The 27171-nt window shown below is 45.3% G+C and overlaps 2 protein-coding genes across 2 annotated transcripts in view; one reads left to right on the top strand and one right to left on the bottom strand.

Annotated features, from left to right (window-relative positions):
* Window positions 1-23953, bottom strand: part of LOC139754226 (uncharacterized) — a 133445-nt gene extending 109492 nt beyond the window's left edge. Inside the window, exon 1 of the mRNA XM_071671526.1 lies at window positions 23794-23953. The gene's annotated coding sequence lies outside the window, so the exon portion shown is untranslated. The remainder of the gene's footprint in view (window positions 1-23793) is intronic.
* LOC139754224 (band 3 anion transport protein-like) overlaps window positions 1-27171 on the top strand; it is a 475361-nt gene that overhangs the window by 102884 nt on the left and 345306 nt on the right. The window lies entirely within an intron of this gene.

Here is a 27171-nt window from a genome sequence, read left to right as displayed (position 1 = left end):
TGAACACAGGTACTAATCTCACGGCATCATTCGAAAGCCTAGGAGTTTTCCACAGCGTCACAACCCCTTACAAAAAAAAAAAAAAAAAAACCCGTAGAGATGATTATAGATACCATAGCAATATGACAATTGTGTATCAGGTAAGTCGATAATATCAGATTTCCTCTCTCTCTCTCTCTCTCTCTCTCTCTCTCTCTCTCTCTCTCTCTCTCTCTCTCTCTCCAGCATGACTTGATATCATCATCATCATCATCATCAGTGTGAGGAGAACCTGACTGACTTCCTTTGCTAAGAATACAGTCGACACACAGGTGCTCGCTCCCTCCCTCCCTCCCTCACCTCACCTCCCTCCCTCACCTCACCTCCCTCACACCGATCTGGCACAAGCAGGAGCGCCAGCATTTCCGTGACGTGGGACCTCATTCTGAATTGGGGCAAATGAGCTCGCTTTTTTATCTTGGGTTGTCCTGGTCTGAGACAGACAAGAGGTTCGCAAATGGCCAAGCCATGCTTTATCAGGTAGGACTCACTAGCCATATTTTAGCCGTATTTTTTGTAGCTCCAGTTATATAAAAAGCGGTTTAGTTAACATTCCAACAGACAGACTTAACAGACGTGTGTGAGCGCCCCCATCAGCGTTGGCCGCGGGCAGTACAAAGGCAAGAAATGGTGTGAAAAAAATATAAAGAAATCTTAGAAGCTGTAGCGTACATGACTGACCCTTTATTTCCAGTCTGTGAACTATATTTTTTTTTGTCCTGTTCTACGAAAACTATTTTCCTCTTAAGCCTACAATCAAAGATCTGTCGGAGGTCCCTTTTTTTCCCCCAGAGCGTAACAAGACGTTTATCCTCTTTTAAAAGTTAACGTAATTCTTAGTGCGGATTTCAAATATTGTTCTCAGGTTGATCGTGGACACACACACACACACACACACATCAATTTTTCCTTTTCCGTCTCCCTGGTCAACACAGACACCTCCGTCGCTTTGGTGTGTTTGCAGGGAAAGATACGAACGCGTTCACTTTCATGGTGTATCCTGCGTGTGTGTTTTGCGTCGTGTCTCGCCTCCTGGATCTCACAGTCAGACAGCGTCTTCGCTGTAACGTGTAAGGACGTGTAAGAACGATCCGTGTGACTGATTTAGAAGACGTGGGAGAAGAGATTACGACAGACGGGGGTGGGTTGGGTGGTGATGCGTGTCCGCTGATCCGACTGGGCTGGTCCTTTGTTCCCGAAATGTGGCCAACAGGCTTAACCCGGACGCCTTCGGTTAAGTTACACGTGTCGGTTAGTTCCACTGATTCTCTGTTGATCAGTTTGTATTACTCCTTCGGCTGGTTGTGTTGGTGGGTTCCTGTGATTCTATCGTCTGGCTGTGTTGATCAGCTTCAGTGGGTCTCTCGGTTGGTTTTATTGATCAGTTTCTGTGAGTCTCTCAGTTGGTTTTATTGATCAGTTTCACTGGGTCTCTCGGTTGGTTTTATTAATCAGTTTCAGTGGGTCTCTTGGCTTTATTGATCAGTTTCAGTGATGAGTCTCTCGGTTGGGTTTATTGATTAATTTCAGTGGGTCTCTCGGTTGGTTTTATTGATCAATTTCAGTGAGTTTCTCGGTTGGTTTTATTGATCAATTTCAGTGAGTCTCTCGGTTGGTTTAATTCATCAGTTTCAGTGATTCATTTATCTGTTTTATGTGGGTGATTACGCTCCTCCGCATCACCATCCCTCCTGTAGTCTGCAAGTCGCCATTACCTGTTAGTGGACCACGATCTTCCACATGAACGGTCCTCTCTCTCTGCACTCCACATGTGTCCTCCACGAAGCAGAAGACTTCCTCACTCTCACTCCCACGACAGATCCTGATCTGCAGGCGCCACACACTCACTCGACCACACTCCTCCTCACCACCGCCATTCCTGTGCTTCACAAGTTTCGTTAAAACGGAGGAGGTACATCCCGCCAGACACCCTAATGCCGTGCCCTTAAGAACACCACCACACACACACACACACACACACACACACATCTTCGCCCTTATTATAAAATCCCGTAGGGAAAGGGTACAATCTACGAGTCTCACTGGCGTCGTAGCCTTACATGACCCAACTCCACATCTATTTAGTCTCCATCAGTCAGTCCTCCCTCAGGCTCATCTACCCAGACCATCCAAGACGCCTTTCCCTCTCTCTACATCCGGCGATCCTTCTTAATGCACCTGGTTCTTTCTACTCCTCCCGACGTCGCTACTACGATGAGATCTCGTCTACAACTCCTACACCTCCAGACCCGACTTCCACCACCTCAACAACCTGACACGGGCTCTCACACGCCGCCACAACACTTCCTACCACCAGTTCAGGGTTATGTAATCAGCGTTTGTGTCGCGAGGGAGACTGAGTCTTGGCGCCCGTCTCTGTATGTTGACGAAAAGAAAAGTATCATGTAGCTATAACCTCACAATGTTGTGGATATGCGATTGTTACTAAGTTGTTAGAATTTGGTCTTTGACTCGTGCTTTCTCAGAAATAGCAGAGTGACTCCAATTAAGTGGCTGATAACTTTAAGAAAATACAACTTCATCCAAATGTTTCACATTTACGTGACGTATGTTCACTCTAGATATAAGTGTTGCACCGAAAGATGAGGGAAATATATAGAGCGACCAGAGAAATTATGATGATCTTGTGATCGTTGGGGGCAATCTTTGCTGTTTGCTAGACGTCAGTCATTCTTTTCCAGTAAGATTTGTTGTCAATGGATGTGCCAGTGTGTGTGCTGGGTGAGGAGGAGCCTCCTACTTTACTAGATTATCTCCATCTTCATAAATTAAGTGTTTAGGGCATTATTGCTCTCCTCAAGCAGGTAAGCTCGTCATAGACCATCAGATCTGTTACCTGTGTTCATATTGTGACTTTCTGCTTTACTATCTTCTATCCTCTGTAGAAATGAGGTGTTGTAGGACGCTAATTCTGTCCTCCGCCCGGACGAACTCGTCATATTACATATTACATGTTTTTCTGTACATGTTCTCTCTCTCTCTCTCTCTCTCTCTCTCTCTCTCTCTCTCTCTCTCTCTCTCTCTCTCTCGTGTGCTCCGTGTGTGTGTGTGTGTGTGTGTGTGTGTGTGTGTGTATTATATTTTGAAAATGGAGGTACATATTTCCAGAATGCTTGAGACGGACGACAATGATCGTTGCAAAGGAATTTACCGTGATTATAATCTTATCACAGAGCAAGACTTATGGGATGTGATTAAAACCCAGGGCAGAGCCGTTAGTGCGCAGGACCACGCCATGTGCGTGTGTGTACCGACTTAACCCCACGTTGATCAAGATGTTATGTGCCAGGCGAGACGACTCAGCCGTACATTAGGTTCCCCAGACATGTCAGCCTCCAGGCCCTCAGCTGTGTTTTTAATTCGTTTTTTACACTAATTTTTAGGGGATCGAGGATCATTGTTTGTGATGAAGATGTTTCGTATAATGGTAACGACGCTGACGTATGTATAACTACCCAAAATATCTCTTTCTCTTTCTCTCTATTTAGGGGAAAGGATTAACCAGAAAGTGGTTGTGAATTTCCTGTAATTATATTTTATTTAGTCGTTCTTGTCTGTTTTACTTTACATATCGAGGACCGCTATTCTGATACGTCAACGGAAATCTAGGATTTTCGTCAACACTTTGTTCCAGCTCTGTTACGGTAACTTATATTCAATAGGTTATTAGAGTTATAGCTACAAGCGTTCCATTCTTTGTTACGGCATGACAGCCGTGGAAGTCTTTCTCTTAGATTTTTACATCCACGATAAACCACGTAGCTTATACTGAACGTATTAGTGATGTTAGAGGGAAGACATAACACGTTATCACAGCGGTTTCAAAACACGAACAAGTCTGTTAAAAAAAGAAGAGATAAAGGACCGATATATATATATATATATATATATATATATATATATATATATATATATATATATATGTGTGTGTGTGTGTGTGTGTGTGAAGTATGCAGTGTTCTATCTAAAGAGTAAAGTGAGTATGTTCATTAGGCAGGTATCCTATGTTAGCCCTGACGTGCTCCCGCCTCGCCCGGCGATTGCAACAAATTTCGCGCCGGGGGGGAAAAAAAAAAAGGCTGGGTTTCCTGGATCACAAACGTTCGCCTTGTTGGTCGGTGGTGGTGAGGGGCCTTCATCACGTAGCAAGCGACGGGGTTTTGCTCCCGTTGTGTGTTATGATTGCTGGGCTCCAACACACACACACACACACACACCCCGCACACACACACCCCACACACACACACACCCAATCCAACCCCGAAAAAAAAGAGGGTGTTTGCGGCAAGGGGGGGCCGAGAAGCCCATTTGTACCAGATAGGAATAACTGGCCTTTTTTTTTAATTTATTTTCAGCGATGATATCCTCTATCGCTCCCTGATCACGCCCTGTTCTGTTATGATATTGATTGATTAATCTCCATAAGTGAATGTTATTTTCAACGCGTTGGTCATTCTCGTACGATTCGATGCTTCATTCCCTCACCAGTTGATTTCGTGCAGCACTCAGCAACACCCACCGACTCCCATTCTTTATGCCATCTAAAGTTAAAAAACGGGAATTGAATCACAACGAGACAGTCTGTCACTTAGACGTGCCTGTACGAGACTCCTCCTCCTGCCTCCTCCTCCTCCTCTCGCCTCTGACACAACACGAGGAGGTGGAGGCGTCGTCGGGCCCTCGCCAAGCCACCGCCTTTGTTCTTGCTCAGGCCTGTTGCCCTCCCTCGGCCGTGCTGTAACCTCTCCACGAGCCAGGATTCTTTAGACAATATTTCAAGCGTTGCTGCCCCCCACTCCTCCTCCTCCTCCTCCTTTTCCTCCTCCTCTTCTTCCAACACCAGCAGGAGAATATGTGATGTGCAGCAAGACAGAGTATGAAGGTGACTGAGAATACCCGTTGTTGCATATTTCATCGCTCAGGGAGGTCACACATCACAGGAGCGGGAGGATGTTTTTCATCTGTCTCAGGGTATGATTTGAGGCGAAGCAGATCCTCGCTCGCGAGCATCGCGTGCAGGCTTCGAACCCCCACAACTTGGGGTGTGTGTCCGGCGAGATTAGCTTGATCTCTGCCAAGGATCAATAGGATCATGGTCGTACACCGAGACCACAGTGGTTCAAGACCAGACCTCATTAACTTAAACCAGGTTCGTGCTAGACAAGATCATGTTCGTCTAAGTTAAGCAAAGGTTTCGTCCGGTATTTCGTTGAACATCGTCGGATTCGAAGCGCATTTGGCATACGTTCGCTGGGGATAATCAGAGGGAATGTGTAACTTAAAGTTCACTACTTGGCACGACCGTACGACTCCTTTCTCACGTCGATAGGACTTTTGTGAATTGGCGGTTACGTACCCTTGGCTGTGATGATCTTGACCCCTTGACCTGAACTCTTTGTCATGGCGGACCTGAAGCTCGTCAAAGAGAACTGGCGGTTTTGGAGGTACAAGACCTGAGGCAAAATCTTGGACGGACCGAATGAGAAGAAGAGACTGAACTTAGAGGAGTCAGAAGGTCATAGTCAAGGTTTAACTGACCTTAGAGGAGGCAGAAGGTCATAGCCAAGGTTTAACTTGATGAACGGCATAGAGAGACATGATCATTGTAACAGGTGACTCCTCTTCCCTCATTTCGCCAATCATGCCATCTTCTCATGTCTCCAGCATGCAGATCCATAACGTCCTTTCGCCAGCCGTCCCATTCCTTCATGTCACCAACTGCTCCACACGGACACTCATGTCACCAGCTGCCACGTCCCTTCACATTACCACCTCCTCCACCTTCTCATGTCACCAGCTGCCTATTCTCCACTCGTGTCACCAGCTGCCTACTATCCATTCATGTCACCAGCTGCCTACTCTCCACTCATGTCACCATCTGCTTATTATCTTCTCATGTCACCAGATGGCCACCATCCTCCGCTCATGTCACCAGCTGCCCACCATTTTCTCAATATGACCAGCATCCCCCCCACCTCCTTACTGTCATCCACAGCCTCAACCTCTCACCCCCACAGTAAATGATGCTCCGAATTTCATAATTACTGGTTAATTAGGTCTTGATTAATGAAGGCCGTGGGGGATTTCTGCCGTAGTGATGTGTGCAAAATGTGTGTGTGGGTGGAGGGGGAGTGGAAGTGATCGTCCTGGCTCATCAGCCCTACACCGAATGGATTTTCAATACTCCCCCATAATAAGTTGATGAGATAATGGGGATAATAGCGCCTGAGGATGGCGCATACTTTCGGGTAGGGTAGTGGGCGGTGTGGGGTTTAGTTAGCGGAGGTGTGGGGGTAGTGGCGGAGGGAAGGAGCGCTACTGCCACTCACCTTAGGAGGCAGGTGGGAGACGACCGGGGAGTGTAGTGCTTCGAACTGGGTTTCTACACTGATCTTCGGGTAACAAGACACGTTTCCGTGTGTCATTTACCCTCTGCGTCTCACCGTAAAGAAAAAAATGATAGTTTCTTCCCATTAACCTTGTTAAATTCTATTAAGAAAAAAATGATAGTTTCTTCCCATTAACCTTGTTAAATTCAATTAAGAAAAAAATGATAGTTTCTTCCCATTAACCTTGTTAAACTCAATTAAGAAAAAAATGATAGTTTCTTCCCATTAACCTTGTTAAATTCAATTAAGAAAAAAATGATAGTTTCTTCCCATTAACCTTGTTAAATTCAATTAAGAAAAAAATGATAGTTTCTTCCCATTAACCTTGTTAAATTCAATTAAGAAAAAAGTGATAGTTTCTTCCCATTAACCTTGTTAAATTCAATTAAGAAAAAAGTGATAGTTTCTTCCCATTAACCTTGTTAAATTCAATAAAGAAAAAAAGAAGATAGTTTCTTCCCATTAACCTTGTTAAATTCAATTAAGAAAAAAGTGATAGTTTCTTCCCATTAACCTTGTTAAATTCAATTAAGAAAAAAGTGATAGTTTCTTCCCATTAACCTTGTTAAATTCAATAAAGAAAAAAAGAAGATAGTTTCTTCCCATTAACCTTGTTAAATTCAATAAAGAAAAAAAGAAGATAGTTTCTTCCCATTCCAGTTCTCAGTTCTCGCTTGTGTCCTCCAGTTAAATTTCAAAACGCCTCACTCTTCTTATCCCTGTAATATCATAGATTCCTCCACTCTCTTCTGGAAACCCCACTTGGTGGCTATTCCCTCTCTGTTATCCAGCATCCTCGGGTGTTGTACAGGTGGCGAAATGATTATTTTTATGGTGGGCCATTCCATATTTTCCACAGGTGGGGGGAGGGAAGGGTGTGTTATTTACTTTATAATGGGGCACTTACTGTTAAAGTGACTCCTCTCGGTCGCGCCCCTCTCTCTTTCTCTCTCTCTCTCTCTCTCTCTCTCTCTCTCTCTCTCTCTCTCTCTCTCTCTCTCTCTCTCTCTCTCTCTCTCTCTCTCTCTCTCTCCATCTGTCTATCTAGATCTCCCAGCCTTTTGCGCACCCTGTATATATATATTTTTTTTTCGTTTATTTTCTTTGCTTTTATTTTATTCTTGATGTTATTAACGTCTCTCTCTCTCTCTCTCTCTCTCTCTCTCTCTCTCTCTCTCTCTCTCTCTCTCTCTCTCTCTCTCTCTCTCTCCATCTGTCTATCTAGATCTCCCAGCCTTTTGCGCACCCTGTATATATATATTTTTTTTTCGTTTATTTTCTTTGCTGTTTTTTTATTCTTGATGTTATTAACGTCTCTCTCTCTCTCTCTCTCTCTCTCTCTCTCTCTCTCTCTCTCTCTCTCTCTCTCTCTCTCTCTCTCTCTCAGTCAGACTGGTATTAAAACCCTCCCGCATCGTCAGCTTCCCTGATGTCACCCTTTTTCAACCTTTCCCCTTCCGTCTGCTGGGATGTTGCTTTCGGTGGTGTTGTTTTTTTTGTTGTTGTTGTTGATATACGTTTCAAACTTCCTGAAGTCTCTTTGTAAAGTTGGCGGTGTTCGTTTGGGCCGCCCTGGGAATATCTGTATATATACGAACGCTTTTATATATATATATATATATATATATATATATATATATATATATATATATATATATATATATATATATATATATATATGTTTATTTTCCAAAAGAAGGAACAGAGAAGGGGGCCAGGTGAGGATATTCCCTCAGAGGCCCAGTCCTCTGTTCTTAGCGCTACCTTGCTAGCGCGGGAAATGGCGAATAGTTTGAAAGAAAGAAAAGAATATATATATATATATATATATATATATATATATATATATATATATATATATATATATATATATCGTCCTGAACACTTTACTCCACTTTATTTCGAGGAACTGCCAGAAGAAAACGAGACGTTAATACAGAGACTTAGATATTCTATTTAGAAAGATTATCCGACTTTTTTTTTTTTGATGAGATCGATGTTCGCATGTGAACTGTGCCCCGAGTGTAAACATCAACAGGATGTGCTCTTCAGTAGACCCCAGTTCGAAGTTATGACGACCCCAGTTCCCCCGGCTCCTCCTACAGGCCTTACACTACTCCCCGTTTACCGTTATTTTGAGAAGGTAAAGGTTCACTCCTCAGAAGTTATGGCCAAGTGCCCCAGAGCGGATGCTGTTTGGCCAGGCAGGGACATGTTTACGGGAGGTGAAATTTCAGGCGATGGTTTGAAAAATTTTTGTGTATAGAAACGTGTAACTCCTCATGGCCGGGGTCATGTACGTGTGTACATACAAAATTGCCATTTGTTAAATCTTGTCGCTGAAAGAGTGGCCGGTGGCGAAATATACCTTGGCAGACAAGCGGAAGACACGATATATATATTTCATATTCGTCTTTAAACTGAAGTTGTTTGTGGCAGTTGGTCTCTATATCGTGGATGAAATGAATTGCTGATATATGGTAATGAAAGGAGCATGAAGAACTGGTATATTAGAACGAATGTATCATAGATCAGGCTAAGATAGATTAACAAACAACATAGAGGACAGAAAACACGAGGAAATTTAGATTAAACTGGAATAAACAGGAGACTAATAGGTATATAGATTATATCAAAATGGAAAGGGTTTGGATGAGGGGCTGACTGATCTTCAGGTACCAAGCAGTTCACATGTAAACAGGAGACGAAAGGGTAATAGGGACGACAAGAAGAAAATCCTCACAAGACGAATTAGAAATTTATGGATTAAGACGTGTTCATGTGACACCTGGGTAACCTGTTGTCAGAAGGAGGAAGGAGTGATTTAAGAACGTGGTTGGGCGCGCTTGGGAATCCGTGTGTGTGTGTGTGTGTGTGTGTGTGTGTGTGTGTGTGTAAGTACGTGCGAGTGGACATGGCGGATGGAGAACGTAATAAACAACAGATTTTTATATTTTATCCAAGAAGGAGGAATGGTTGAGAGAGAGAGAGAGAGAGAGAGAGAGAGAGAGAGAGAGAGAGAGAGAGAGAGAGAGAGAGAGAGAGAGAATGTGTGTGACTCAGGTCATGTATCTTGTTCACATGGCTGCCTGCCTCGTGGTGATTGAGTACGCTTACTATACAATAGATTCCGATCTCCTTCCAATAATTTGACGGCCTTCGAATCTCGGCCAGTCGGAGACGATGGAAGGATACGCATCCTCGTAAAGTCGCTATTTAAACTGAGTATAAAAAAAAGAAGAAAAAATGCGACAGTTGGGGAGGAAAAAAAAATTGATTGAGGACAAAGTTATGGATGATTTTTTTAGATTGTAATTCTTAACCTTCTCATCAAATGGGATGTATGTCCTCATCTGGCACTCGTATAAGATATATGAGCCATCTGTGTTCTTATCATTCATAATATATATATATATATATATATATATATATATATATATATATATATATATATATATATATATATATATGGTTATTTAGCATTATAAGGAGATGATAAGGTTAGGATCTCGTCCCATATATATTTTTTTTTTTGGGTGGGGACGTTTTTAATGGTTTTTAGAAGGTTGTAAAAGTCGTAGAGGTTCTGATAGTAATCAATTATCAACGTTCGTTCGTTGGATACTGATCGTAAATATTATTCAAGCGTTCACGGCTGGGTAGAGTAATTACGTGCGTCGCATTGTGGAAAGGATTATATATATTTTTTTATTCTTTATTAGGAACTACGGTGGGTATAATAAATGGAACTGTGAATAAGATTAAAGGCGTCTTCTTCATTGACCAGTTCGTCCGGAATCACCATAAATTTCGGCGGGAGCCATAAACCTGCAGTCGATCGCTCGGCGTTGGACCCAGAACCACCCCTTGCCACCTACCCCTCCTCCCTCGGGCTCCAGGTCCGCCCATCGCTGCTGGCTTGGCAGGCACGCCAGCAGGGGACACCGTGTCCTCATTCGCCTCCCACAAACCTCGGAGTCAGAGGACGCGCGTCCACGTCATCGCACAACGATACCATGGTCTTATACGGGCGGGAATACCGGAGTTTTGAAGACTTCCTCCAGTACCCTAGCAGGGAGTTATTCCATATCAGATGGCTAGGGAAAGGAATCTAAGCACCCTTTTAAAAGGGTTTTTAAGTTGTAGTCTTTGGCTACACGCAACCCCGCTGCTCCTGGGAGCTATTTTACATGTTCCAAGGTTTTGAACATGGTTGGAAAACCGCCACTTGGACTGATGAAGCCACAGGGGAAACTACCGGGTTCTCGTGAAGCCTCGAAGTACCGCGCTGAACAGTTAAAGTCTTGGATGATTTCTGGGTCCGAACTGACCCCCCCCCCCCTTCAGAGCTTACGCCAACAGGAGAACGCCCGCCCGCTCCCCCTTCCCACAGTCGGGTGTAGGCCAAAGATAGTAAAGATTGGAAATGCGTGCTTTACGAGCACCCACTGTGGTCTGGAATGTTGATACGTGCCACGTACGCTCTCTTTTTTCTTCACAGTTTCATCGCAGTGTAAATCGTCATTTCCCTCAATCTGAACGTCTTGTGTCTGCAACAATAACAAGCGAAGGCCATGTTCCATGGAGGGGGGGGTTGTCAGTGACCCAAGGAGTTCGAACTCCGACAGATGAGCGTCGTTTTAATATGCTTTGAAAGATTCGTCCCCTGGACAGAAGACCTGACGTCCAGAGCGGAGAGAAAAAGAACCGATGGATAGACGGGCGAAATGGAGGAAAATTGATTAAATTTGTAAAAGATTCTTTACTGTTGGAGAATTTTTTTTCTTTCTTTTTTTTTTGTACCTATAGGTATCCCGCTGCAGCCAAGAACTGTCTGACATGTCAGCATTTCTAGTAGTAAGAGATCACTGCAATTGGCAGCTTTTCATTGTTGAAACGTGTGTGTGTGTGTGTGTGTGTGTGTGTGTGTGTGTGTGTGTGTGTGTGTGTTTGTATGTGTGTTTGTATATATGTATATATGTGTGTTTGTATATGTATGTATGTTTGTATGTGTAACGAAACCTTTCTGATAACCATGCGATTGTATAATCGTCTTAAACGATCGGTATGAGGCTGAAATTCTTTTTAAAAAAATCGAAAATAACGAAGAAATGACATCAGAAGGGTGTTCGATCCTACTAAAAACCGAGGCATGAACCGTGGCAGTAAAATCCTTAATGCTACTGGGACTTAAGAGGTTAAGAAATTTATTACGCTGCCTTTGTGAAACGAGACTCGAGCGTCTGGAATTTTTTTTATAAAAGTACATATTGTATCGCACGGTCTCAAAAGCCACAAGGGTTTGAGGTGAAGGTAAGTCGTCAAAAGCTGACTCGACTCTTGACGCCTTTTGAAGTTAAGAAAACATTGCCTTTTTTTTGATATCCACTTGGAGGAGGAGGTGGTGGAGGAGGAGGAGGATCACGTAGAGCTCAGGGTGGATCACACAGTAGTGCATGTGCTTGAAGGCAAAGAGATGACCCACAACCAGAGGTTTAAGGGAAGCAACCATGAAATTTAAACATGTATTCGAAGGACACGAGATGATGAGAGGGAGGGAGGGAGGATCTCCACAGTGTGGGTGTGCGGTAATGATGTTGCTAATCTGTGACATCCACAGCGAGAGTGTTGAGGAGCTTGTTTAGAGGAGGAGAGTGGGGGAAAAAAAATTGGTTCACGGAGAACAAAGAGAAATCATTTTTTCTAGTTCACCCTAAGGTTTAACAAGTTGCTTCTTCAACCAAGTCGTAACATAAAGAATGACAGTTGCTTGAGGTGTAACAAGCAGCGTCCCAGATCAAGATGTAACGTAGAGACTAAGAAATTGATGAGAGAACGGTGTGGTGTCACCGCTGGAGATGAGAGCGAAATTTTCGGGAGTACGTCAGTTAATGATACCCATGTCCCCGTTTTCTACAACATTAATCCGTGCATAGATTTAATCCCTGCGATTTAATTCGGGGGAAGTTGTCGTATAAAAACAGATAACTCGCCTCCTACACTTGTTTCCCCATAAGAATGAGTTCCACTCAAAATATAGGACAAATATCTTACATTTGCTTTCGTTGAACGAGTGACGAGTTGGATAATCGACGATTGAATGATGAGTAACATCTGGATTTTTGAGAGCTTTAAGAACGCACGCAGGTTAGAGACTGACAACGAAATATATATTCGTCAACTGACGCTCTTTTTGGTGGTTCCAGCTCAAGACAACAGCCTTCTCAAAGCCGCCACAAGTTGTGTGTTAGCTTATCGACCACAGTAACATACAGGGGTGATATATAGAGAGTCCAGAGTCTGGATCCTTGTCAGAGGTTTTCTTTACTCGAGTCACGTGGTGGTTTAATCTGTTCTTGGCCCGGGTGGTGAGGGAGTTGACTGCAAGGGTCATACATCCAGGGTCTAAACCTCCGTCGCGATGGGATGGGAGGGAGGTAGATCAGTCACTGTTTGCTGAAGCTGTTTATTTGCGTCGATCGGCGTTGTTAAGCGCGTAGTCTTGAGCTACGCAACGGATAGTTAAGGCAAACATTACCACATGATTGTATCGTAGCATGAAGCGGATAAGCATCTCCTAGTGTCTTCGAGAGAGAGAGCTAATAGCCAACGATGCTTCGGAAAAATGATGGTCGACGTCTGGTTCAGTATAGAAGTGGAACGTCAGGGAGAGTGAGTGACTTCTGGGAATACGTTATGGCAGACGTGATCGCCACATCTTCATGTCCCCCCGGGCACCCTAGCTTGCCCCCCCCCCCCCCCCACACACACACACACACACACACACACACACCCGCCTCTGTTACATGGCTGGTCGTCGTCACTACCACATAGGCAGCAGCTATCATCGCATCCACGACTGTTGCAGCTTGTTCACCGAGTCATTCAGGAACCCTGTTGTCCATGAATACTGATCTGTCATGTAAGACCGAATGCTTTGTCTCCATTCGTATCTTACACACACACACACACACTTCCAAACCGAAAACGGTCGCTGACGAAGGAATTTCGGACGCTGGTGAGGGAGTTTCACGCGAAAGAGATCTCTTGGTAGCTTAACGCACGGGGAATGCAGACGACTCTGGTCATTTATCTGTCGCTGGAGGGTTTCCAGAGCGGCGGCACCTCCTCCTTCGACTGCTCTGTCTCTCATCGAATTGGGTTGAGCGAGTATTAACACGCCTCTCCCTACTGTGTGCCCCCCAAGCAGCTGTCCACAGGCCAGATTGTGTGTCTAAAAGGCAACCTCCCATTTCCAACATGGGCGAGTGCTTCGAACATTCCAAGCCGTCTGCGTCGTAATCTTGCGAGCCGAACTCGTTCTAAAATGACGAGAAATGAACTACACCCACCGCAGCTTGTAAGACAGTAAATAAAGATGATGCGATATCGCTCAAGAGAAAAACTCGTGAGTGATGTGTAGGCTGATAGGGATCGTTATAAATGAGCATGATTGTCCATCTGACTCGTGGGGAAAAGTCCCTCCCTCGCAGGGCTGTCTAGTCTCTGATGCGAAAGAAGAACCATCGCGTGTGTGTGTGTGTGTGTGTGTGTGTGTGTGTGTGTGTGTGTGTTTCCAGACTACGACGAAGAATAATTCCATTTGCTTCGTCCTGGGCAGCAACAGTGGCATGTGAGATTATCCCTGTGTCTCCTCCTCTTTCTCAGGTTTGAGGACGAGGTCAGAATTTCCTCTTACTTGTCTTTTACGTCCTTGACAGCTTTTATTTTTTTTCTGCTTTCCGTCGATGAAACCTACTCTCTCTCTCTCTCTCTCTCTCTCTCTCTCTCTCTCTCTCTCTCTCTCTCTCTCTCCGGGTCGAGGTGTACCCCAGCGCTCTCTCGGTCGTGAATTTGACGGTGTGGAGAGGTGCCAGTCCTTCTTATCGGTCACCGTCCACCTGTGATATCTTCCCGTCGTGTGGACGTCATGTATCTGGTTTGGCGTGGATCCCGCAACGAGAAGCAAACGCACTTTTATGGTTTGGTTTGGTTTTCTGGACTGTGTGTTTCCCTTGTACCTTATACAGCGTGAATTTACGTCGTGTACGAGTGAGGAATCTTTCAGCCAGGCCACTATACGTAGTGTTTATACCCGGTGAAGTGGTGAAGAGAGAGAAACTAAATTACATCTGTGATGTTGAAGATGGCGCTGTGTGCGCAGTGAATGGAAGCTGTCCCGTTCTCAATCTGAGATTCCCTTTTTTGCGGATCAAATCATTCTTGGCACATGCCCTGTATATAGAACTGTCTCTGAGCATATGCTCAGAGGAACCTCACACACGGTACGAAGGGTTTCCGAACCGCTAGGAATGCATTTTTTTTCTTCTTTAGACGCTAGGAAGGTTTTCTTAGACGCTAGCTAGGAAGGCTTTCCCAGACACAAGTAGGTTAGAGAGATTCGCTCATACGTTAAGAGCGTTCTCAAACGATATTACTCCTCCGTCCACCGGGATTTTTTTTGGATAATATTCACCTCGAGGAGTCGTGGTTACATCATCAGCGAATGTGACACTTTCCCCTCTTGATTTACACTTTTGTTTTGCAAGTTCGACGTAAATACAGGACCACGAGAACGTGATGCAGTGGTCAGTTGACCTGGTACCACCGTTGGTGTATCGTCTGGGCTGACCGCGTAACACACCAGCGAGAGCCATGTCTCGCTACTCCGCCTGATAAACAAGTCATGTTTTTCTTCGGCCAGACCGAGACAGCCACTCAGGTGGCAGTATTCTTTTTTCCCCGTCCCTCCCTCCCAGGCTCGAGACTGTGGTGGAGTGGTGGTGGAGTGAACGACCAGAGCCAGGCCACCCAGTCCACCTTGCTCCTCCACCTGCGGGCCTCACTCCCATGATTTTTATTTTGTTGAAAATGTTTACGCTTGTACGGCAAGTCGTGTTATATTACGATAGAGCGGTGTGAAAGACATCAGGATGATGATGACAGATGACCTTACGTTCAGCGAAACGACAGAACAACACACGTCCCTTAAAATAAACAAATAATGTTCTTATTTGTGTGTGTTTCGACGTATAGGTTTGTTGATCCTCCGCACGATTTGTTCTGCATTGACAGATAGACGTAGAGATGTCTATACATCTATGTATCTATACATACAGTGTAGATAGTGTCAGACTTGTTCATAATCAGAAGAAAAGTACGAGATTTCCGTAATAGTAACGCAATCACTCTAATCCCGTTATCACGACTGAAAGACGTACAGAGTGTGGAAAAACCTAAAGTTCTTGCAAGAACAAATATGGTCTCCAGCTCGAGCGTTTAGCCTTCTAGAATGACTTGATGAGATGTAAGTTTAAGTTGCAGGAGTAAGGTGGAGGGAGGCCTGTCTGGCTCTGATCGCTCTCTCTCTCTCTCTCTCTCTCTCTCTCTCTCTCTCTCTCTCTCTCTCTCTGAGACGTCGCGGCAGAGCTTCACGTCTGGAGAGAGAGAGAGAGAGAGAGAGAGAGAGAGAGAGAGAGAGAGAGAGAGAGAGAGAGAGAGAGAGAGGAGACCCAGTGTCACTAGAGTGGCCGATTAGGGCGGGAGAAAAACATGACGTGTTTATCAGGCGGAGGAGAGAGAGGTCACGCGGCTCTTGATGGCCCGCTTGACGTGTGTTGGTTGTGTGGACAGCGAGGCCGGCGGACACTATGTTGGCAAAGACCACGGGAACTCTTGGCCATCATCAGGACCATCTCACGGACGCCGTGGTTTGTGTATACCCTAGCCTAAGCCAGGTGCCCATTTTATCGACTGAGTGTTACGGGAAGGATGAACAGCTGGGTTAACTGTGGACTGATCGCCGTAACCAAGATTCGAACGTATATGCGGTCGACCCCGGGCGACCCTTGAGTACTACGTCACGGTTGTTGGCGCTGACCGCTACACCACGGAGGTTCTGCTGAAGAAGAAAGACTTTAAAAGATATTGTTTTTTTCCCTCCTTATCATGTGTTGTAAATCTTCATCATCACCGCATCGTAAATTAACTCTTACGTCCGTTGTAAAAAACCGAGGAAATTAGCTATCACGAATTTTTCTTAAACTTTCTGCACTTCGGGAAATAATTCCATACATGCAATCAGATACATTTCTCCCTACTGTAATGAAGTAAAGACGTGTTTGCCCAGAATATCAAGCGTTACCAAGGAAGAGGCTCAAGTGAATTGACTTTGTTTTAGTAAATTGTAAACACTCGGAGTTTGGGGGAGGGGACGGATCATGATGTAAGAACCCGGACCAATGATCATAACAACCTCATTCTTCACACGTTCCGCGTCCAGTCGCTGGCATCTGGCGTGTCTCCAGTCCAGTTTAAAACCGCTGGAATCTCGTTTATGATTGAGTATTCCAGGACGACGAACAAGTGGAGTGATATTGCCCATTGAAATTGGAATTTTTTCTTACGGTGTCGTCTTTCTGATTGGGAAGATACCTACAATACAAGTGATTCGATTAAGATATAAAGAAAAAAAAAAAGGGATTTCGAATATCTGGAAAAAGTACACGTATCTGGCAGACTTTCCCAGAGTTCCGGGTAATGAAGCTGTTGTATTAAGTGGTCGTTAAATCATCCGGAATCGTTGCCGGATACCATTCAGGACAACCGGTGCTAAACCTCACGGTATTATAGGAAAAGAACTCCCCAACACGGTTGGTGAAACGCTTCAAACACTTTCGGTATTATTATTACAACCTTTTTAACGCCCTTTGGCTAATAAACCTTCAGCCCTGTTGCTAATAACAACCCTTAACCCCCCACCCGTGATTTTACCAGCAATGAACTGACATCATTGACATCATTGTTGGCAGCTGAGTACCAATACCGTCGACGACAATCGCATGATGTCAGTAATGAACTATCCAGCGCCTGTGGCACTAAAGTTCCGTTCGTTGTTGGCAGTAAACTTCTGGCGCTGTAGATAACAGTCCTCCCCCTAATATTGCCGGGGAAACATTGTGGACAGTAAACTTTCCACGTTTTCCGAAGTAAAGTCAACTTTAAGAGGGACAGTAGATACGGGAACGAGAGGAGAGGACATCTGCCACGAGACAGGTCCTTGGCAAAGTCGTCGTCACTCCACAATAAATAATTGCCTAATACCAAAATAAATAAATAAATATATAAATAAATAAATAAGGAAAAAGCAAATTATTCAGGAAATCACTGCTTATTGTTAAAAGCAAAATAGAGACAGTTGATTATAACCCCCTGGAAAGCAAGATAAATCCACATCTACCACATTAAGAAAATCATAAGACACTTAGTTCTTGGACAAATAGATTGGAAACAACTCATCATGCCACGAAAGTACAACATCCTACGGACAGAGCTACATATTCATTACCAGTATAGACTAAATGTACTTTCATCGATCAGTAATCACCACGAGCCTGTCACCCTAGAATTGGTAGTCCAAGCCTGACATTCCCTTTCGACAAAAACCCTCCTAAACGACAATTTGGCAGCGAGTCCCTATTTTCGTATATTCCCAGAGACATTAGAACAAGAGTGTGAAACATTATAAGATAAAAGATTCAACAAGTGAATTTGATTATTACAGTTACCCATTTCTTCAACCTCCAAACCCGTTCTCTTTATCCCAACTATTCCACTCTACACACTTCGACTCACTTCCCCTTTCTTCCCCTGTCCGATGATCGCTCTTTTTCTCGCACTGAACATATTTCATAATCAGTGTGATCTAAAATAATCTCGTATGACCCAGCCAAACAATCTAACCTTGCCATGCCAAAGTTACAGACTCCTAAGTACCATAACAACACTGTAACTTGTGACTGTATATCGTTTTGGGTCGTTAAACATTACTGTAGTTCACGGGTCGTCTTGACAGGTAATGTCTTACGCCGTTCATGCAATATTAAGTTGACTCGAGAGATTCGCTTTGCAGCATCCTTATCAAGACTGGTTCTGGTGGCTTCAAGCAATGCGTAAGATTGTCCCAATATAATCAGCTGTAAAATAACACATTTATTTCACTCTTTTTTCATAAATTTAGCCAAAACTTTGCATTACTTTCAGTCAACTGTTGTTTTGATGTAAGTACAAACTTGCTTCGAAGACATACCGGTGTGTGTATATATATATATATATATATATATATATATATATATATTTATATAACCCCGTAATCTGTCTATGCGTCATTGGTATGTGCTTTTCTGCTGGAAGAAAAAAAAAAAAAACGAAGTTTTCACCGCAATAGATTTAATCCTTCCACCGGCTCGCGAATTCTGTGCTTCAGGGGACTTATCAAATTAAATTCGCCACCGCTTCTGCTCGTTTGCCGAGGTTTGCTACTTAGGCATTCATGAAACAATCCCATTACGAATGCCTCACTATTTCTTGCACTGTAATATAAAAAGAAAAAATGTCTCCGAGATGTATTTCAGTGTCATTTGTCGTTTGACTGCTGCACGGACCTTGAAGCCGACTTGCTCAGAATCGATTTCGGGTGAGGGAAGCCACGGTAATGCTATGCAAAGTAGAATTATTCGCATTAGACATGTAAGACTTGCTTGCCATGTGGAACATTGAGTCACCAGATGTAAAAGAGGAAATTTCCCTGGCGCTTATGCGTTCGTGTGGTGGGCTCCGGTGCGTCTTCATAGTCCACGAGTGGTGGGGAAACCATAGTTCTTTTACCTGCAATTTACGCAGTATCTTTCTAGCTTTTGTGATTACAACTCATTACAAGACAGTATACTCCTTCGAACGGAGGGGAATACACACCCCCCCTCCTCTCATTGGTTGAGGTTGATTGGGTGAGGTTGTTACAACCGCTGGGGTCATTAGAGGTTACCACTTGCCTTAATAAGAAATCTTTAACTACGTTTGGTAACTGGACTCAGGATAGATTTCCCTTTGTCCTTTTATAACAGTCTTTTCGCATTGGGTCGTTCAAGTGCCGTTGTCACAGATGTAAACGATGGTCGGTATGTGATCCGAAGGAAGGAAATTGCATGACATGTAATACGTGCAGAGCGATGAAGATGTTCCTTTCATACGAACTCAGCCAAAGGATCTCTCGTAAAGCACGACTAAAGATTTGATTACGACCAGACATCTCTGCTGTGGACGAAATGCCTGAAAGGCGTCTTGTACTCTGCGCGGAAGCCATTCTCTTGCCTAGGAGCAGACCCTGAGTTGATGAGAATAGATGTTAGTCGAAACGTACATTAAGATGTACTAAATTTTCCCCCGTTTTCCAGAGAGACGGAGCACCACCGAGATTTTATACACCCGGGAGGCAAAGGAGAACATCAGATGACCAGCGCCAATATTTTTTGACGACGGGAAAGTTTTTAAAAGAACTTCGGCGTCGAGATGCAGAAATCTGGCAATACGGAGAGACCAGAGAAGGGAATGTACATAGTCCCCGAGGAAGGACAACTTTGATGAAAAGTATATATTTCAAGGGCGAGAAATTACTTAGCAGCGACGGGTATATATATTAGCAGGTGGAGGCGACGCCCTGATGTGATGAAGATAAAGGGCGGTACTTTGGGGCAAAGCGTAGAAGACGTGGAGGAGGCCTCTGAGAAAACGGTGAGTGTAATGAAAACGTGGATTGTCTGCCATTAAGAGGCAGCCTAATGGAGCAAATATTGGAAGATGGGGAGGCACCTCAAGACGATTGTTTGCAATGAAAACGTCAATTGGTGGAAGACTTGTCCAATATGACATGTATCAAGCCAAAGAACTGTGTCGGTGTCAAAGTACAAGAGTGATTAAAAAGATGCGAAGACAGTCTTAGAAAACTTTAACGCACTACTTCCATGATCGAGAGGTACGCATGTGTTAAAGAGCAGCATACAGTTAAGCAGGGAACCCTTGATAACCCTTAGAAAAGTAGACTTAGATTTATTGGGTCAGCTCGGTGCCAGGGCGAGGATATTAACGACCCGATGGCTGCCCAGATACAGAACATAAACTTCCGAACTGACATCTTTATTGTAGAACTTTTGCCAACCGGCGGATCTCGAGGGAGAGAACATCGGCGATCCTGCGGTGCCCGAGTGAGAACATCGGAGATCCTGGAGTGCCCAACTGAGAACAGAGTGACCAAGTGAGAACATCGTTAGCGATCCGGCAGCGCCTAAGTGAGAACATTAGCGATCTTGTGGGTGTCCAGGTGAGAGCATTACCACCTCGGCTCTCGCCTGTGTGGAGAATATTTGATATCCTGCAGACACTAGGGCTTCGAAGCTTCGGGGCTTCAGCTGACGATAACAAAACAGTGTCAAAGATTCGGCTGACGCCCGGAGAGCTTTCAAAGACATACAGGCGTGTTCAAGTAAGGTATGAGAGAGGAAGTGCCTAAGAAGGGACTTTCGTAAGTCCTGGAAATGCCCACACCCGTTATTTTCTCCACTAGTCTCGAGGCTATTAAGCAGATAGCTATAACAGTTTAGCAGAAGCAGCTGAGGTGGGTGTTTCGGAATACCTGCTGAACCAGTTATTGCTGTGGATCAAACGAGTGACCAGGTAGAAACCTCAATTAGACAGCTGAATGGTGAGCTACAGTATGGGGTATATACACTGTGAGAATGGTGAGCGACAGGATGGGGTATATACACTGTGAGAATGGTGAGCGACAGGATGGAGTATATACATAGTGAGAATGGTGAGGTGCAGTATGGAGTATATACACAGTAAGAATTGTGAAGTGCAGTATGGGGTATATACGCAGTGAGAATAGTGAGCTACAGGATGGAGTATATACACAGTGAGAATGGTGAGGTGCTGTATAGGGCATATACACAGTGAGAATGGTGAGCTACAGTATAGGGTATATACACAGTGAGAATGTATATAGCCATACTATCATTTTTAAACCCTTAATGATGTTAAAGATTTTTCGATTGGTGGTTTTATCACGATGTTGGCGACCGTAATGATCCCGGCAGTTGATTGGCCTAAAGCACAAATGACCCAACTACAGCCGTGGCTTAGTGGCCATCGTTCCCGACCGTGATGCATTTACGGGCCGCCCAGGGTCGAGCGGGCATCGGTTCGAATCCTGGTCGCGGCAGTCGGTCTGCACTCAACCCAGCTGTTCTTCCTCCTCTTGGGGTTGGTCGATAAATTGGGTACCTGGCTGAGGTTATGGTATATATATATATATATATATATATATATATATATATATATATATATATATATAAATGAATCACTGAGGCTTGGATGAGCATCTTTAAAGTAATTACTTATACTTAAAGGTAATTTCATATACGTTTAGGTAATAACATATGCCATCATCAGAACCTTTAAATAAAAGATAATGCACATTATCCTTTATTTATGGGTTTTGATGATGGTATTTGTAATTCCCGAAACGTGAACCCTGGTGATTTTTTTTCTATAAGGACAGTGTTATATATATATATATATATATATATATATATATATATATATATATATATATATATATATATATATATATATATATATCCCGTGGATGGCGTCAAACACAGCCCCTCTCCCGCCCAGCCATTGGTGACATTAGATGGTAGGTAAGCCTTTGACACGTTCCTTGACGCAAGGGGCTTTCGTATTTATAATTCGCTGGTCTACGAACCTAAAGACACGTTGGTTATCGTACGCCTGGGGAAATATTTGGGGAAAGTCACGAACGCACAAGATGTATTCTAGTGGCAGTTCCTCGGGAACGTAAAGTATACTCGTGTGTTCAGAAAGTTTCAAGTGGTGATCGGCTGATTGGGAGATACAGCATATGATAAGAATAACATGAGATACATCGGCTGTTTATTGACTGGTGTTGGAGTGGGCCCTCTCGGAACCCCGCAGGCTGAAGCGTCGTAAGCCGGGTATTTGCATATAAAGTATTTGTTTTCTCCGTCTAAGAGTAAATTATGTTGTTCAGACCGGAGGGCTTAGCAGATAAACACCACTAGTGTCACTGACAGCATAATTGGAGGGGGGAGGGGCGCCTGCCTTGTAGGCCGTGGATTGATGACTGGGCACCAGTAAAAGGCATCACTACACTTGGCCTGTGCCGTAAGTATACCGGCCTAGTACTGGCAGAAGGCGCACTTTTTTTTCGCCTCGTTGATGCACAGGGTATATGCGACAGGTCCTTCTTTGTTTTTGACGTCGCTCCTGCGTCCCGACTGATCTGATCAGGCAAAGAGTGACATTCTGCTGACGTAACCAGTCCCTTGTTGGCTAGGTTAAGCGCCAGGCTAAGAGCCAGCAGTCGTTGCAACACAGCTAGTCCTATCATAAGAGGTTGGCTGGATGTAAGAGACAGCACTCGTGGATATGAGTAAAAGTCTCCTTGCACGTTGTTGGCTGACCCTTTTACCAGCGAAAGAAGAGACCTCTTGGCCACACAGTCAGGGCCTCTCTTTGGTCTCTCATGGAGAGACCAGGTGCGGGTCAAGAGACGGCCGCCACCTCGCTCGAACCCCGTGCCGCGAGGGGGGCGTGGCAGGCAGCACAAGGCAGCTGCGATGGAATCGAGTGTAGTGCGGGGTCTGCCTCGCTCAGTGCAGCAGACCTCGCGGCTCTGCTCCGCCCCGCCCCCCCGACTATAACCATTTCATGTCTAACTTAGGAGTATCAACCCCCCACCCACAATGCCAGGTCTCCTCTGCCCTCTGACTTCGTCATTAACGCAGTGTATGTAAGTCACTAAGTCTCACGAGGTCATGGTTCGGGTGTCGCCTTTTAAAGGTTCACCACACGAACCTACTGGAATATATTTGGTTATTAATTAGCTCTTTACGTGGCGATAATATCCATTCTAACTTTTCCGACTCGTCTATTTTTGTTCTGAGAGAGAGATGAGAAAACACGGGTTATATATTAACGATGTATCATTACATCACAGGGCCGCCTAGAATTGCTGTGTACTGCTCCGCATCGAGCCAAATAAGCGGGAGTTGGAATAAATCGGTGTTCGCTCGCTTACTACACTGTTTACCGTGGATGATCCCGCACACAAACACACACACACACACACACACATTTCCAGCGAGTGGGAGCGATGTTACCCACCGTTACTCTTGTGACGCGGTCGAATGGCGTTGTCGCTGCTGTCACGCGGATGGTAACACGATCAGTAATACACAACACGAACCACATAACATTACGACAGGAAATGGTACACACAATCGTTCAGTATATGTCACACACAATGGATAAATTACTGTCACATTGCTGCCAACACCGAGCCTCCTCTCTGGAACCAACACGTGACCGCTTAGAACTGCATGTCACACACCGACTGAGGCACGGGAGATGGCCCATGTCAGCCCCACGGGTGTTGTCAGAAGGCTGGTGTCAGGTGTCACGTTACCTGGTGTATGTGTGATGTCGAGGGCGGCGGCGGAGTGGAGCCCAGGGGCGCGGGAGGGAGGGAGTGGGAACACACTCACACACTGACACACAGGCCGGGCTGGCTGTGTGGCCCACCATGGACGACTGTGCAGGCTGACTGGTCTTGCTGCTCGTGCTCCTCCTCCTCCTCTCACCCACACCACCACACAGCTACCTCCGCCACCACCACCACCACCACCACACCGCCACCGCCGCGCCCTACCCCACCTGAGCAGCCACGCCCGCGCAACCTTTCTACTCCACACCCCACTACGGCAACCAGTGTTCTACTCCACAACTCCACCCTCTGTTCTACTCCACTATTCCACCTACTACTGTATCACTTGTTCTACTCTACTGTATCATCCGTTCTACTCCACTATTCCTCCTACTACTGTATCATCTGTTCTACTTCACTATTCCACCTACTACTGTATCATCTGTTCTACTCCACTATTCCACCTACTACTGTATCATCTGTTCTACTTCACTATTCCACCTACTACTGTATCATCTGTTCTACTTCACTATTCCACCTACTACTGTATCATCTGTTCTACTTCCACTATTCCACCTACTACTGTATCATCTGTTCTACTCCACTATTCCACCTACTACTGTATCATCTGTTCTACTCCACTATTCCACCTACTACTGTATCATCTGTTCTACTCCACTATTCCACCTACTAATGTATCCTCTGTTCTGCTCCACTATTCCCCTCCAATACTGGCCGTGGTCCGTGTTCCACTACTCCACTCCATCACTGAGCCACACTATTCCAACCACACTGCTCCTATCATATGACTTCACTACTCCAGCCCCAGTACTATAAATCCCATTAAGACACTCCATCACGGTTCTCCCAATTATTTCTCATACTCATCCACCCTCCATATTGTCCTTCCACGGTTGCACTCCACCATTCCACCCCAGATATACCACTCCAAAAACCCATTTCCTTCTGCATCCATTCATCAACCCCTACCCTGCAATTTATTCTTCTACCATGGTAACCCATTACCACTAATGGGTTTCACTGCATCCCCTGTTTCCCTTATTTAACTTAACCAGTCACACAAATTCTCTACAACTTCTCTTCCCTAAATTTCCTCTCCACTATTTCACCCTCTTACCTTACCCATTACACGAAAGCTGTTACGCCAAATTAAAAGATCTTCTAGCCCTGCATCCCACTATACCGTCCTAATGCATGGCCCTGCTGCTGTATTGCTATCACCTTTACGTACTGTAGTAAGCGCTGTAGGCTACAGCACCACCCCACCATAACACTCCATCGCCAGTGATGTAATCAGTGCCTTATGATACCGTGTGTCGTCTCCTACGTCAGCCATCCCTTTGTACTTTGTCATTACTCTGTGCATCACTGCACCACATGGTTCCCTCACACACACTACACGCCTCTGTACAGGTCCACATCCCTCCTCACAGCAGTCCGCCCCGCCCGTTTTAACTCCCCATTCGTCCTCCGCCTGGGCGTTCCATCCTCGCTAAACTTACCTTTGCCAGTCCACCTCCATTATGTCCACCCCTGTTATTATAGTAGGGGTGACCCGTATTGTACCTCTTCACTGCATTCTCCTTACCTGTTTTATCGCCCGGCTGCCTCAGTTCCACCGGATCGCCCCAGTACACCACCTGATTACACCTGGTCCCAATCCATTGGCTCCATAGGTCTAGCCTCTTCCCCTCCCACTGATGCATGACCACCGTACACTGTTGGACCATTCTCTTCAGCCCCGGCCGTCTCATTTTACCACTTCGCCACCCCGCCACCACTACTTCTCCACCCTGTTCTACCACACACCCTCACTCCTTCCCGACGAAGTAAAAAGATCGTATTATGTTTGGTCTTCGAACGTCTCCGTCTCACTGCTGCATCCTCGCCCTAGTGGCTACTCTCGATCCTCCACACCACTTGAACTTCACTACCACACATCCTACCACACGCATTTGAGCTTCACTACCACACACCCTACCACACGCATTTGAGCTTCACTACCACACATCCTACCACACGCATTTGAGCTTCACTACCACACACCCTACCACACGCATTTGAGCTTCACTACCACACACCCTACCACACGCATTTGAATTCTCCATTCCTCCCCCCCCCCCTCACTGATGCCTCCCCACTGTAACAGCAGACTAGACGACCCCCACCCCCCCTCCTCCCCTCTTCCACTCGAGCGTCCCACTGCTTATTCTCCCACTGCTGCATCCCAGTGTGACTCTTCGCCGCTACTGCATCTCCTCCATAACTGCGCCTCCCCACCGCTGGCTTGTATCGTATTCTCCTCGCATCCTAGGATATCAAAGCCATTGCCTCACCTCCGGTGATCACCTCCCTGTGTCTGCAACCCAGATAGACATCCATCCTGTTACTCTACCACACAGGTCCGGGCCATCATTATACCCCACCACACTACCGCGCCACACTGCTTCAACATCCCCCCCCCCACTGCACCACATTGATACACCACAGTGCTGCACCACACTACAGCACCACACTAATACACCACAGTACTGCACCACAGTGCTGCGCCACACTACTGCGCCACACTGGTGCACCACACTACTGCACCTCCCTACTGCTGCCCCACACTACTGCACCACACTACTGCACCTCACTGCTACTGCGCCACACTACTGCGTTACACTACAGCACCACACTCCTGCACCACACTACTGCACCACAGGACTGTACCACACTACAGCACCACACTACTGCACACAGGACTGTACCACACTACAGCACCACACTACAGCACCACACTACTGCACCACTCTACAGCACCACACTACAGCACCACAGGACTGTACCACACTACAGCACCACACTACAGCGCCACATTACTGCACCACAGGACTGTACCACACTACTGCACCACACTACTGCGCCACACTACTGCTAAGAAATATACATAAAGACTCAGAGATTTGAAAGAAAAAAAAAGATATGTCTGAAAAAGTTCAGACTTCAAAGGGTTCTAATAGAAGTTCTCAGAATATTCAGTGATTTGGCTGACGTAACCAACCCTATGTTTTCATTATATAGAGACACAGTGGCCAGGAATAACGGGGCGAGGTCAAAGGAAAGGAGGCGGAGTTGTGACATGTTCCCGTGTCTCCTTAACCAGTGAGTTACAAAACACAGGAATAGACTGACTTTAACGAGTTACAGGATACAGGAATAGGCTACCATTAACCAGAGAGTTACAAAACGCAGGAATAGACTGACTTTAACCAGAGTTACAGGACACAGGAATAGACTGCCTTTAACCAGAGAGTTACGGGACACAGGAATAGGCTGCCTTGAACCAGTGAGTTACAG

Source organism: Panulirus ornatus, chromosome 16 (genome assembly GCF_036320965.1).
Source record: "Panulirus ornatus isolate Po-2019 chromosome 16, ASM3632096v1, whole genome shotgun sequence".
Taxonomy (NCBI): domain Eukaryota; kingdom Metazoa; phylum Arthropoda; class Malacostraca; order Decapoda; family Palinuridae; genus Panulirus; species Panulirus ornatus.
The sequence above is the reverse complement of the archived record's forward strand: the minus strand, read 5'-3'. Positions and strand labels throughout refer to the sequence as shown.